The sequence below is a fragment of the Terrapene carolina genome, unplaced genomic scaffold, assembly GCF_002925995.2.
Source record: "Terrapene carolina triunguis isolate 2854851 unplaced genomic scaffold, T_m_triunguis-2.0 Scaffold714, whole genome shotgun sequence".
Lineage (NCBI taxonomy): Eukaryota > Metazoa > Chordata > Testudines > Emydidae > Terrapene > Terrapene triunguis.
In genome coordinates this window covers 15,079,332-15,095,322 of record NW_020665065.1, presented here as the reverse complement: position 1 = coordinate 15,095,322, position 15,991 = coordinate 15,079,332, and positions in this window count along the sequence as shown.

Here is a 15,991-nt window from a genome sequence, read left to right as displayed (position 1 = left end):
GTGAAGGGAAGTTTGGGGGTGGGGGTTGGGAAGGGTGTTCAGTGGGAAGTGGTTGGGTGGGAAGGAAAAATGAGGTGAGCTTGCTTGGAAAAGGGAGAGAAACTGGAAATTTGGAAGGAGAGGTGAGATAGGGAATGTTTGGGGAGGGGGAGGTGGTTGGAGCCTTGTTTTGGGGGGCAGTGTAGGAGCTAAATGTTGTTATACCTTGTACGGGGGGCCTCTGGGCTCATGGCACTATGGGGGTCTCCGTCCTCCCTCAACTTTGCTGGCAGAATCATTCCCCTGTGTTTATGTTAAATAACTCTCCCTTTCATTCGAAAAAGTTAGTGATGGGAAAACTCGCTGATCAAAGCAATTTGGATGAATGTTTGGAATTTTCACAACCTTGTGTTGAATTAATAAAGAAACATCACTCCAGCCGTGAAGCTGCTGCCACTCCTCTCTCGTTTGCTAGTCAGTAACAAATAGATACGTTGCTAGGGCTTGTTTAATGAATTTCCTTTTAGCGTGTGTTGCAACCTCTAATTTTTATTTGCCTTGATATGAAGAACTTCATGCAATTTATATTTTAAAAAATATTCTTCCTTCCCCACAATCAAAAGAATCCTTTGAAATGGGCCAGTTCCTTTCTCTATACCCACCTGCAAATTAGGAAGAAAAAGAAAAGCTGACACATACATATATATATATTGAAAGACAAGGGGACAGTGCATCTCTCACTTGGGAAACACCATTCTGACTGTGCATTAAGATTTGAAGCTAGCCTGTGCCTGAGGTAACGTGCAAACATGCTAACGAAGACTTCTGAGACGTGAACACAAGGCCACAGAGAGAGCGTGACCAGTGGCTAGAGTTCCAGAGGAGAAGCTGCCACAGACCAGGGAATAACATACACTGATCCTGGATGCTGCTGAATTTGCCGGGCCTCCACTAGGAAAATGTGTACTAGTTCTCCACGGTTACTAACAACAGTTCAGCTCCACTGGTATTAGCAATGTTGGGAGTCCTAAACGTAGACAGTCCACTGGTTGCAGGTACCAGTTTAAGCACGGTGTCTATTTGGCCTTCCTCCTGCAGGGTCCCTCCTGTGCCTGGAACTCCATTTCTGATCTGGTATACCATGCTCACCCCCTCTCCTGCAAATCCTGCCTGGCAAAACCTTCCTCTGTCAGCCCTAGCAAACCCTACACCAACCCTCAGCACCACCCTGTGTTTTTCTCACCCATTGATTTCCTGGTGCATTATCTGGGTGCAGCCTTATTAATGTTGTAGTTTCATTTTTGCACATAAACAGTATGTAGGGAGGGCCCATGTCTCTTCTTTGTTCTTTATAGTACTGAGCTCCTAGTCAGTTCTCAATAAAGAAGCATTTTACTCTCTTTGCACTTGCCGTAGGAAAAAAGGAACCACAATATCTTCTAAAGGAAATCAGATGCTTCCAATCTAAGATTTTGCCCTCATTGTTCCTTTTGTACGTTCTTACATCTCCAGAACATAAACAAAGGTCACCATTGAAAGTCCATACGGAAACTGCTTGCAGCTGTCATTAAATTCTCTCACTGCGTTCTTTGTTGCAACAAAAGCCATCGTCTTTTTTGTGGAGGAGTTACGCCGAGTGAGGTAAAGCTCTTGTGTCATGAAGATCAGATACTCTCTAATAATTAGTCCACTTTATAATCTTGGAGAGTCTAAGAACTCTCCAATTTTTTATGTGAACTTTATCTTTCATGCCATCTGTTTACCTTATTTTTTTAATTGCGACAACTAGTCCAGGCAGGATATGAGAGTTCCCTCAAACTGCAACCACTCCGAATTCTCTTCTACAAGGTTAAAGTCAATGGGATCAAGTTCTGCTCTCACTTACTCTGATGTAAATCTATAGGAACTCCACTGACCTCAACAAAGTTACTCTGAATTCACACCGGTGTCCACGAGAGCAGAATTTGGCTCAATAATTCTAAATTGGTTCTGACGCCTAGTTGCTAGGAGTTGGGATGTTTTTCCAACATCAGCAGTGAATTCAGTAGCATTAAATGTCCAGGCTTTCTGTGTGAGCAGATCATGAATTTAGGATCTGTGAGATGAGGTAGAACCTGCTATGTGGGACTGTTGGTTTTGGCGGTGAGCTGCTGCACAAAAGGGACTGAATGAAAACTCAATACTACTTTTGATTTAGAAGTTCAAATTACTTTTAATTTTACTAGGGAAGGAAATACACAAGATCCCATAAATGGGGTTTAAGGTGGTGGTGTGTTCCCAAAAGGAAGATCTGCTTTCTTGCAGTGTGAAACCTCCTTAAATTCCTTAATGCTCAGGGGGAGGTGGGGAAGAGGCTTAGGAGAGGCTTATATAAGTATTCTGTATCCTCTCCCCCACCCAGTATAAGTGGAAAGCTAGGAAACAAGGAACATTTCTGATTGATAACTCACTTCTCCTCCCTCCAGCCCCAGGGCTCACTAGGAAAAAAGAAATGAGAAGAACATCTTCTTTTACCAGCCAGGAGATTTTGTGCTTCGGGTTATTGTGTGTTTTTGGAGATGATGCTTATTTAATGTGCTAACATCACCCTGGCGTCTCTTGAAGTTCTCAGACCCACATCAAGGGCAGGGAGGAGAGGGTGGCGTATGTGTTAGGAAAAACATGATGGAATGGCGGGGGGGGGGAGGGAGGAGGTTATAATTCCCTGTTTGGCTTTGGGACCTGTAGAAACAGTGGCTGCATGTGCGTAAAACTGCTGAACAGCATATTATCCTCGCTAGTAAAATGTTAATAAGACAATAGGAGAATACAAAACGTTTTAAGATGTCACAAAGAAAGGTGACAGCTAGAGTTTGTACATTCACTGTGAGGCTGGCGATGTTGATTTAAACATCAGAATTTGGGGCTGTTTAGTATTTTGATAACTTACATAGTGCTTCCCGTCCATGCATCGTCATAGTCCCTTACAAAGAAGAGCCATTGTCATCTCCATTTGACAGAGGGAAAACTGAGGTACAGAGACATGAAGTGCCTTTCCCAAGGCCTGGGAACAGGTCAGTGGGAGAGTAAGGAATAGAACCCAGGTCCCCTGACTCCCAGTCCCTATTCAAAGGGCCACACTGTCTCTGTAACAGCCCTATGATGGTGCTCCTGCGCACGCTCGTTCTGCTGGCCTTGGTTCTAGCCCTGCTGCTGGGATGGTGGCTAGCCTACTGCTCCTGGCTCTCACTCATGTTAGTATGCATCACCTGGTCTTGGTGTGTGTATGTGTGTAGGGGAAACATACCACCTTCTCTTCCCCACTATGTCCAGTCTCTGGGGGACATTTCTGCCCCTAACTTTGCTCAGTAGCAGAAGCTGGGGGATGGGGAGCGTCATTAATATGCAAGCAATAAAAAAAATGTTTTGCCTCCGGGAAAAATTGAACCTGCAACATTCAGAACCAAACTTAGCAGCACTCCAGCCTGAGGGGCATTTGCTTCTCTGTCCCATGGCATGGTATTGTACAGGGGCAAAAGATTACCAATGGAGGCTGGCCACAATGGTAACCGCACTCCTGCTAGTACCACAGCTATCTGAGTAGGCATCTGGTGGTAGTATTGCAGAAGCAGAAGTTAACACTGATATCACACCTCAACTGCTAGCAGAGGACCTCACCCTCCCTGATTGAACTAACCTCGTTATCTCCAGACTGAGTCTGGCCTGCATATTTATACCTGCCTCTGGAAATTTCCATTACGTGCGTCTGACGAAGAGGGTATCCACCCACGAAAGCTTATGCTCCAATACATCTGTTAGTCTTAAAGGTGCCACCGGACCCTCTGTTGCTTTTTACTGATATCACAGTTCTGCTGGGCCGAGGGAGTGCACTGAATTCATGCAGTAACCTTTAATCAAGAGATTGTGGTTCATGACTGAAAATGGGTTCAGTGGGTTTGTTCAAGTCTCTCATAAGACCACCACACAACTTGGCAGGATAAGCTGTCCGTGCTCTAGAGAAGGCCTGGTCTGGAACAGGGTTGGAGGTAGAGCCATCCCTAGCCATTTTGGTGCCCTACGCAGCCCCACCGTGGGGGGGCTGTGTGGGGCCCCAGTCCTCCACGGGGGGGTACTGTTCCTAGGGATCCACGGGGGGTGGGGTGGGGTGGGCCGGCCCCAGGCCTCCACGGGGAGGGAGGGGAGCTGGCCCCTTCCTGAGAGAAGTGGAGTGACCCGGCCCCAGCCTGCTCTGCTCCCCTGGCTCCCAGGATTGGGGGCAGGGGGGACCCGCCCCCCAGCACTTACAGGCGGCACGGCTGGGAGCCAGGGGAATGGAGTAGGCTGGGGACAGGTCACTCTACATACCGCCGCCGGGGAGTGCAGGGAGCCAGACCCCTCCTGCAGTCCTCAGGGGAAGGGCTGGCTGGATTGGGGGCAGGGTTGGGGTGGACCGGGGGTGGGAAGAGGCGGGGCTGGGGCAGAGCACAGGTGGAGGCTTTGGGGAAGGGATGGAGTCAGGGAGCTGGGGAGGAGCAGGGGTGGGAAGAGGCGGGGCTGGGGCAGAGCAGGGGCGGGGGCCATGTGGAAGAGGCGGAGCAGGGGCTGAAGCAGCAAGCAGCTGCATAGGGCAGCAGGAAATTTGGTGCCCCAAATGTCCTGGTGCCCTACGCAGCTGCACACTTTGCGTATGGGTAGGGACGGCCCTGGGTGTAGGTCAGAAGAATTGCTGGAGCTGCGTGAGGACTGGGGTAGCTTGCACAGTGTGCCTCTGAAGTACTGAAACGGCTGTTCCTCTGGTACAACAGCGTCAGCAGAGTTCAGCAACCAAGCATTCCAGAAACCTAGTTATTTCAGGTGTCTAGGACATTTTCTATAAAGGGTGTTAAACTGTCCCAGTGTAAAATGGATCTCACACGACCACATCTCTAGGACTGTCATGAGGCTCAATTATTGTTTACACAGCATTTTAACCTTTCCCGATGAACGGTGCTATATAAACACAAAGCCTCATTATGAGTGCAGTAACAGATGGGATGAAAATGAAAATATATCCCTATCTGTAAACACTTGCATGGAAGGCAAACGGGAACTTGAGTTAAAAGGAGGCATTAGTTGTGATGCAATTTGATTGCATTTCCATTAGCAATAAAATGCACCAGGGTATCTGTAATGGGCCAAATTCTGCTATCCGTTTTTGCAACCCCATTGGAGGCAATTGTGGTTAAAATGATGGTTTGAAATACAAGAGATCTGTGTTCCTTGTCTGGCTCTTTGGGCTGGTCTACACTTACCCCCCAAATCGAAGTAAGGTACGCAAATTCAGCTACGTGAATAACGTAGCTGAATTCGACATACCTTACTTCGACCTTACCGCGGTTCAGACGCGGTCCACACGCGGCAGGCAGGCTCCCCGTCGACTGCGGTACTCCAGCTCAGCGAGAGGAGTACCGCGAAGTCGACGGGGATCACTTCCTGGTTCGATTTATCGCGTCCAGACCAGACGCGATAAATCGAACTCGGAACTTCGATCCGCAGCCGTCGAACTAACCGGTAAGTGTAGACTAGCCCTTTTATACTCTTCCTTTGTGACCTTGATCAAGTCACAAACTCTCTGTGCCCCAGTTCCAGATCTGTCAGATGAGAACATCTGGCTCGTCTGTTTAGACTGTACGCTGCTCAGGGCAGGGACGGTCTCTTACTCTGTTTATGTACAGTACCCAACAAAACAGAGTCCTTTTCTCAGTTGGGGCCCCGAGAGGCAACAGATAAGATTGCATATATTAGGAAATTTTGACATAGAATACCATTCGTTTGGGTTTATATAATTCTCTCTTTGCTGCGAAAAACATAAGACCAAACGAATAGGTCTTTTCCAGCTCTAGCTTCTCTGAGTACTGCTGCAAGTGTCTCTTGTATTGACTTGATTTGGAATCATGTTCGTGTAGCTTAGATATGAAAAAACAACATTGTAATGGTAAAATTCACCCTTTAGAAGCACATAGCAGGACTTGGTTTAGCATCCAGCTCTCCATGTGTGTAGCTGCCCGCTGATATTAATGGGAAATCCACAGGAGGAGGGAGGGTAGATTATCAAAGTGGAGTCTGGCCCCATGGATCCAAAAGGTAATTTTTTTGTAGTTTGAATTTTAACTTGAACTTGGTGTCTGTCTGTTGGGAGCCCCTCTAGGTACAGAACTGTAGGGTATTTAGATTGTCTACTGTGGAGTAGCAATGACAGACTCAGCCCCACCAGAATTTGACCCTGTGGTTCTGGGGAGTATTATTATTCCAAATTCTGTGCTTAGATCTTAAGCCAGTTCCCTTAGCTCATGCTCTCTCTCACCCATTCTTTATCTGGCAGCAATTTCCCTTTGGGGATTTGTTGCTGTGTTTGTAAATGTCTTGGCGTCTCTTTTGTGTGAACAGCAGGCAGTTAATAGCTCTTTGCATAAGAGAATAGGAGAAAAGTTAGAAGAGGTTTTCCTTTCCCCCAGTCACTTTAAAATCTCAGCATCATCTTGGCCTTTATCAGGACCAATACAATTGGCAATGACATGAATGTAAAAGTGTAAAACTTACTTCCTGCAAGGAGGCACCCATTTCCCATGACATAAGACATCCTCCCACCTGTTTCCCCTTCATCTGGACTCTTCCTACGCACACCCTCTTCCCACTATGCAACTCCCCCACTAAAGGATCAATAAATGTCTCCCTCTCTAGGGCTAGGGTGTGCAAAGTCAGGTGAAAGCCAGCCAGGGAATTTTCAGAACAGAAGAAAGGAAGGTTTTCACAGGGAAAAGAGCCAGGCCTGTTAGAGTGGCCTAGATGCTTGCCTAGAACAACAGAGGAAAGGGAGCTCACACGGAAGTCCTAGATACTTGGTTCAGGGAGAGAGTGCTCAGAAACGAACCATGCACAAGGCTTGGGGACCAAGCAGGAGCGAAGGATGTAGTGCGGGCGGGAGGATATCCTTCCTAGGTCAAATGGAAGGTAAAAAGACACACCAGTGCTGTTTTCCAAGACAATCTCCTTACAATAAAGCCAGAACCATTCACAGACAAAGAGGTGCGGAAATTTCCACACATTTTAACATTTTGGGATACATGTTAATCTAGCTCGTGAGCCTCTAACACAAACACCCTGAATTCCTTTAGGAAACTAAGGGGGGACTCTATGTTTAACCCTACACTTTAATGAAAGGAAGCGAAGTGGATTTAGCAGGCACTTCCTCACTCTGTTGAACAAGAACAAACAACATTGTTCTGCTGTTTGTTTATTACAAGTGGTGAGAATGTGACCTTTTCACCATGAAAGAAAGGGTGCTGTTTTAGTTCCTGATATTTGACCTGAGCAGCAGGCAATGGCATGACAGGTTCTTAAGAGTCAGAACTTCTAACAGCTCCAATTCTTTGACTCAAAATATTGATCCTCTGCAGACTTTATCCATGATGGAGATGTCTCCTAGTCTCAGCACAGCATTCTTGCTTGCCTGGGTTTTATAATCTTGATTCAGGGTGTTTCCCAGTGTTTAATCTCATGGCTATCTACTCATCAGAGCTGTAAGCATTTTCCAACATGCCTCACGTTTACCATACACGCTTTCAAAGCAAGATGCTACCAGTTAGTAACATTAACAAGGTGTAGCAAGCTGTGGGCAGATAGGTAACTGAAATTTATTGTGGCAAGCAGTGCACATTAGCGCCCGAAGCAAGGATGAGCAAACAGAGCATGTGTCGAGAAATGAGGGCAAGCCGGAGAACATGGCATTTGACTTGAAAGGGAAATCATGATGAATTGCCTTTTCTTTGAATCTGTTTACACACCTTGTGAATTTTGTGTTTTGTCTTTTCCAAACCTTATTAAAGAGGTTCTTGTTATTCTAAACCATCATCCTTCAGGACACAAACCAACCTCTGACTGAGGGGGTAAGAGGAACCTTCTCCTGTGGGAAAGGCTATTTCCAAATGATCCATGATGCAGTTTCTTGCATCTGCACCAGGCCACTCTGTTTGAGGCAGGATACTGGGCTATACAGACCACTGGTTTCAGTTATACTGCCCGACAATCTGCCAGTGAAGCATTGTCCTACTGACCTCATCTGAGATTGTGTGTGTGTTCAGCCCGATTTAGGGGATGAGGATAAATAGTTTTACTCCCCAGTACATTCTTGGTAAGACAAAGTGGTACATTCATACGAGATGATTTTATAAAAGATGCTTTAAAATAATTCAACACTGTTACTTCCAAGCCAAATATCACGTTTTCTCTTTGCCCTCGTGTTCTCTTAATCATCCATGCTTACGGCAATAATGTGCATTTTCTGCTGTAAGGAGACTTGGCTACCTATCAACACAGAGAAGCATGTACAGGCCAGTGTGACTTTGTAATCTAGACTCAGGCATGTGTCATAAATGTGATACACTTTGGAGACAGTGGCTTTCTAAAGAGGGTCTTTCCAGATACGCCTGGAACTTGCTTGAAAAGAACTGGGAAAACTTCATCTCTGCACTCGGTGGCTTTTAGGATAGATGTTCTAAACAAACAACTCTAATTTAAATATGAAAGTTGGAGGCAACCTAAAAGGCTGGACTCAACAATACACCATACTTTGGTCTGGTGGTAGCAAGGGGTGCTGCAGTTTAGCTGAGGTGCATTAGGTCTCTATAGGGGAGTTTATACAGCCAGTAGCTCTATTGTGCCATACTAGAACCAGATCCTCAGTTCGATGAGGACCAGATCAGATGCCCTAAAAATGTTTGTTTTTTCTCTTCCGCCAAGAGGAGCATAATCCAGAAGTGGGAGTCAGAAGTTCTGCTCCTGATTCTGCCACTTAGTGGCTGACTTTAGGAAGTCACTTCACTTTGTGCTGACTGTGTCTTCCATCTGCAAAATGGGGAAGGTATCTATTTTACCTCCTGAGGGGTCATGAGACTTAGTTATTGTTTTTTAAGCACTTTGAGATCCTTCACAGAAAGCCACTATTGGACTGCAAAGTAGTGTATTACTCCCTCAGTCCATGAACGCAACAGCAGGAAGACACCAGAAAATGGTAAACAAGAAACATTTTGAATTATTTGGTTCATCTACATTCTTTGTCAAAGGGATTATGCCTGCCAGTCTTGCTAAAAGAACAGAACAGAAGTAAATCACAGAGTTATCAGACACATAGATGAACACAATATGTTGGGGAAGAGTCACCGTAATTTGTGGGAAGGGAAATCATGCCTCACCAATCTATTAGAATTCTTTGAGAGGGTCAACAAGCATGTGGATAAGTCAAAACAGTGTCCTAGGACTTTCAGAAAGCCTTTGACAAGGTCTCACACAAAAGGCTCTTAAGCAAAGTAAGCAGTTATATGATAACAGGGAAGGTCGACTCCTGGATCAGTAACTGGTTAAGATAGGAGACAAAGGTAGGTATAATGGTCAGTTTTCACAACGGAAAGATGTAAATAGTGGGGTCTACCAAGGATCTGTACTGCTGTTCAACATATTAATAAATTATCTGAAAAAGAGGGTAAACGGTGAGGTGGCAAAGGTCGCATCTGAAGAAGTGAGGTTCTTACCCACGAAAGCTTATGCTCCCAATACTTCTGTTAGTCTTAAAGGTGCCACAGGACCCTCTGTTGCTTTAGACAATACAAAATTACTCAAGATAGTTGAGTTCAAAGTTGACTGTGAAGAGTTACAAAGGGATCTCAAAAAACTGGGTGAATGGACAACAAAATAGCAGATGAAATTCAAATGTTGATAAGTGCAAAGTAGTGCATGTTGGAAAATATAATCCCAACTATGCATACAAAATGACGGGTTCTAAATTAGCAGTTACCACTCAAGAAATATCTAAATCTTGGAGTCATTGTGGATAGTTCTCTGAAAACATCCATTCAATGTGCAGCGACAGTCAAAAAACCTAACAATGTTAGAACCATTAGGAAAGGGATAGATAAGACAGAAAAATGTTATGTCACTGTATAAATCCATGGTACGCCCACAGCTTGAATTGTGTGTGAAGTTCTGGTCACTCCATCTCAAAAAGTTATATTAGAACTGGAGAAGGTACAGAGAAGGGCAACACAAGTGATTAGGGATAAGGAACAGCTTCCATTGAGGCGAGATTAAAAAGACTGGGACTGTTCATTTTTGAAAAGAAATTACTAAGGTGTGTGTGGGGGGATATAATCGAGATCTATAAAATCATGAATGGTGTAGAGAAAGTGAATAGGGAAGTGTTATTTACCACTTCACATAGCACAAAAACCAAGGGTCACCCAATGAAATTAATAGGTAGCAGGTTTAAAATATAAGGAAGTACTTCTTCACACAATGCACAGTCAACCCATTGAACTCATTGCCAAGTGCTATTGTGAAGGCCAAAAATATAACTGAGTTCAAAAAAAGAATTAGATAAGTTCATGGAGGATAGATCCATCAATGGCTATTAGCCAAGATGCCCAGTGATGCAACCCCATGTTCCGGGTGTCCCTAAACCTCTGACTGCCAGGAGCTGGAACTGGATGACAGGAAATGGATCACTCAATAATTGCCCTGTTCTGTTCATTCCCTCTGGAGCACCTGGTATTGGCCACTGTTGGAAGACAGGATACTGGGATAGATGGACCATTGCTCTGACCCAGTATGGGCTGTTCTTATGTTCTTAAAACAGTGAACAGGTTCCTCGACTGTGTAGAATTGTCTTCATATCAATGCCAGTAGTCTAGTTAATACGATATGGAAACTAGCTGTATTTGCCCATGAGATGTTGAAATACGTATATAATTAGCAAGAACTTCTGGTGGTGGCTGTAATTGTGTTAGAGAATTGAATGATTTTATTGTTTTATAATAGGGAAAGGAGAAAGATGGTGGGTTGAGTTAAGCCTTTAGAACAGGGGTCGGCAACGTTTGGCACGCGGCTCGCCAGGGTAAGCACCCTGGCGGGCCGGGCCAGTTTTATTGACCTGCTGACGCGGCAGGTTTGGCCGATCGCGGCCCCCACTGGCCGCGGTTCGCCGTCCCGGTCCAACTTTTGTTGCCGACCCCTGCTTTAGAACAAGGACTGTCTTTTGTCTTAATGGTGCCCTGCTCCGACTACGGCCTTTGGGCGATACTGCAGTATAAACACAGTAGTAATAAACCACAAGTGGTGGATAAGAGATGATTTTAAAGGAAGTGTGATATAAACTGAAGGGCAAGAAGCCAAATCTGTTACTTTCCAGATCAGGGTGTTGAAGCATTCTAGGAGGTGCAAGAGGAGATAGGTCCTATTAAAGATTACGAACAACAGGGATAATTGAGGATCTTAATCTGCTGAAGACCAATGGGAATAGTAAATAGATGACAAAAGGAAGGGAATTCTGTAAGGGATCCATTTTTATATCAGATGATGCTAGCACAGAGATTGCAGAGTTGTCAGGCTATTCTGGCTATGAAGGGCCCTGGCCCTGTGAGCTACTCACATAACAAGAGCCATAACTTTTTACCGTAGCAGTTTGGATCATTAAACGCTAATAGCCACTATAACCATGAACAGGTTGTAGTGGAGGAAGGGAGACACACAGATCAGCATAAGTAGAGATACCATACACGTTATAGGATATATAGAGAGACCAAATGGTGGAAGAAGTGCTCAGATGCGACAAGCGCCCGTATAAGAATCTAGATAAATGAATCTAGGTAGGGGGGGAAATGGACAGAGGTTCATTCTGGCAGCCGCAATTGTGGATGACGTCACTTTCTGCACAAGACGACAACAGTAACATTCTTTTTTTGTGGATGAAGGCAGAGAAGTGGTTCCGATAATTCAGTGTAGGCAACGGAGCAATGCTACGGCCAACAAACAGAACTCAAAGCACAGTAGAGCTTGAAATACTGAAGAGCAAACTGCGTTTTTACTCAGGAGGAGGAAGGTGGCAGCCTGTTTATTTTGGTGGAGACAAAACAACGTTCTAAACTGCATCTGGGCTTTCCAAAGGAGCCAACGGGAATTTGAATTTCAATAAATTGGATGGCTGACTCCCTTTGGAAAGTCCACCCAAAGTGCTTAACAAAAAATCAGAGGCAGATATAACATCTGGTTCATTAATGCAGGAAAATCAGCCATTGCAAGGAGACTGTATCATTTCAAGCCATATTGTAACTGAGACAAACCACTGCTATATTTCTTCCTGTAGCTCTCCTCAAGTTTACATTAATTGCTTGTTCTTCCAAGACCTAAATGATTGAGCCGCTTGTTCCCCCAGCTCCTTTGTTATATAACAATTGGTAGATCTTGCGGTGAACAAGGTGTACTGTTAAACCGCTTCAAGCAGTCCAGCAAAGCTGTGGTGGGAGGTTTCTGCCAATATAAACACACATGCATGCTAGGCAAGTATATGAGATGTGTTCACATGGCGCTGAGGGTGCTGGCTCACGTTTATCTCCTTGTCTTTTTGCTGGTGGCCCATGAGGCAGTGCCTCCGTATCTTTTTGAAAGTGACCCAGCTGTAGCTAGAGGAACTGGAGGAAGAGATGATGGTTACAGATGAAAGGGATTTTGTTTGTATTATGGTAGCGCCTACAGCCCCAGCCAAAGGACCCACTGAGCTTGGTACTGGGCACACACAAAGCTTACATTCTAAATAGATAAGACAGAGAAATGGAGGATTATTTTTCCCATTTTACAGATGGGAAACTGAGGCACAAAGATTCAGTGACTTGCCCAAGCAGGTAGTTTGTATTGCGTAGCTGGGATTTAAACCCCCCATCTCCTGAGTCCCCTTAATGTGTTGTCTATTAAAGATGAATTCTTTGCCTTTATTGCACTGGAAACTCAGAACCTTTGTAAGGTATTTAAGTTCACGATGTATATGTTTATGCTCAGCAGTAGCAGTTTCAGTGTTTGTTTGAAAATACTCTAGGCAACTAGACTGAGACAAAACAGAGAGATGAAACTGTGAGATGCACATTTCTAAGAGGAAATACTAACGTGCAACGGGGCAGGGAGGATATAGCGGCAGTAAGGTGTGTGCTTCTAGTCACCACGATGTTAGTTTTCTAAAAAACGTGTAGGTACAACAGAGAAACAAAAAGGAGGATTTCAGTGTGCAGAGCCTAGGGAAAAGATCTGCATGTCTGACTCCAGGAAGACAAGAGAACACCAGACCACTCTCCAGGGTAAGTGTAAGAAAACTATTGTGAACCACAAGGAGCAACAATTAAGCTAAGGAAAGGTCAAGAAGTCGAGGGTGCAATTTCTTTGGAAAACATCAACAGTTAGTATTCTGGACTAGAAATAACATGACTGAAGTAGCAAAGCTGTTTATAACAACTGGAGCAAATGCAGAGTGCAAATACTAACATGAGAGGAGGGGATTTTGGCCAATGAGATCCCTGCTACACTAAAATCCAGATGGCGCTATTGCTAGACACACCGTACACCGTGTTCAGCTCCTGTAGCATTACCAGAAACGTACCACAGCAATTACTCACAAAAGGGTTGAAAATTTTGTTGGCGGGAAAGCCTTTGAGGAGCTGATGGATTTCAGCCTCATCAGTGTAAGTGCTGTCATGATCTGATTATAAACTCCAGGACTTCTAAAGTTTCCTTGTCTGCAAGGGTGGGCAGAAGGGAAAGAAACAAGAAGTTTTTAGAGTTCTCAAACTGCTGGCATATGAACAGGAACTCCTCTTAAAATTGCTAATGAAGACAAAGTAATAAAAAGTCACATTCTATTAGCAGCTGGAAACCTTGTTGCTAGGTCTTTTCAAATGAGCAACTTTCAGGTTCTTGATTGTTCGCATGGTTTGGTTTTAATACGAGTCACAGAATCATTTGCTGCAATTGCAAAATCCAGCGTTGCAACTTCAGCAAAGGCAACAAGTTAATTCAGTTTAACGGGACTTTCCCAGTAGAGCAGGTGCGAAAGAAGAGAATATTGATGTTAATGGAGTAGGGACTGTGTCTTTGTTCTCGCTGTGAGGCACTATTTACAAATGTTAAATAAGCAGCAAATCTGCTTGGCTTGTCCGATTGCAACCATTTCAGATCTTTGTTTTGGGGAAGTGCTTGTCTCACAGATGCAGAAATGAAGCAGATCTCACAGGTCACACAGTTCATCCCAGATCAGCCAGTGAAGCATTGTTCACTGTTACACGTTGACTCATGTATTATCCAGTCATTTTAGATGTCCCAAGCAATGGGGCATCCACCACTTCACAACTCTTCTATACCTTCAATTTCACTATCAGGATTGTCCCCCCGATATTTAGACTAAATTCTCTTAGTTCCATCCTGTTATTCCTAGCTGTAGCCCTTCTTTCCTGTCCTAAATAACTCCTCTCTCTCCTTGGTGTCTGGCCCCCTTTAACATTTGTACAGTCATTATGTCTTGTCCCAAGTCATCAATCAAGAATAAACAGGCTTGGTGAAGTCAGTTGCATCGGCCCCCAATTGCTCTTTTTTGAAATTCCTCATTTGTCAATATCTTATCATGGTTCCCAGAATTGAACACTAAATTCTAAGGATGGTTCCACTCTTATGTCCCTGCCAGTACCTGTGCTATCCCACTGGGGACCCTAAGCAGGAATATCCCCCCTGCCCCCCCCACCACCTAGTAATTAATAGGGGGCCCCCTTGAGCTGCTCGGGGCCCTAAGCAATTGCTTAGTCTGCTTATGCCTAGCAGTGGCTCTGGCCCCTGCCCTATGAGTCAGGTGCATGTGTAACTAAAATTACATTGGGCATTACTGCTGCCAGAATGCACTGCAAACCCATGTCTTAGGTGACAGTGGAAAGCAAATTAGTCTTTTAGCACCACTGTCTTTCAGATTCGTTTTCTTTACACGTGTTAGCTAGAATTTTTCCAAGCTGATTTTTTTTGCACATTTCTAAATCTTCTAGCTCCTTTTATCGCCTCACTGGTGGTCAGTCCCTCCCAATTTATTATGCTCTGTAGATGTGGTCAACACACTGGTTACTCTCTCTAAGATATTTAAGTAAGACCAGAGCAATTATCACTCTTAGTTATAGACTTCCCCACAATTTGAGATGTCTCATCACAGACTGGATTGTATGCCTGCTGTCCAGTCATAATCCCGCCTTTGGGACATTGTGATTTATACACATGGCAAAAGTTGCTCTGGTTTAAAAATAAAATATAATTAAACCAGTGCAAAATCCTACATAGATACTTTTCTGTTGAGTGGTTTATTGAGATTTACTTTAAATTGCTAAAGAACCTATTTACGCTGCATCAAGATAATCCAAAATAAAGGTCTACAGAGGATTTTGGTCTTGTTTAACTAGATCACCTTAAACACACACCTTTAATTAAACCAGTGCAAGTTTGTGTGTGGACAAGGCCTATCACATATCAATACTGACAGAGCCAACCTTTAATCCCAAGCATTACTGTTATGTGGCAGGAAAAACAAAAGAAAAACGCCATGGTAAATGGGTAGGAGCCGGTAATATATTTGGAAGATTTTTTTTGTTGACGGACGCATTATTTTTTAAGCAGCAGCAGTGCCCGGCGGGCTAACTCTGCATAGATGAAAAGGAAACATGATGCTTCTACCACAGAGCCATGTGAAAATACATAATGAGCAGGTAGAGCACCAACTCTGTTTACACTGGCAATTCACCCCCAAGCTTTGCTAAACCACAAGAAGAGAACACCTTGTTCAGGGCAAAATCTGCCCAACATTATACAACGAAGACACAGACAAATAAAACCGTAGTCCATTGACAGATGGAAAGCTCGGGAAATTAGGCTGTGGGCTCTATTTATTGCTGGAGGGCAAAAATGGAATGGAAAAGAATATGGCTTTTTGATAACATTACAGCACGACATGTGGCAATGGCAAGCAGTGGTTAATTTCCTTCATAGCATTGGCAAATGATAAACAATGTTTTGTAGCGGTTACATTTTAATCATGAGCTCAGCTAATAAATAGGCTCCTTTTTTGTGAGGTGGGCGGTCTAAATGCAGTAGTAACACTGACATTATTTTTGTACCTGGTTCCTTAGATGCCATGACGACTGGCACATTAGAA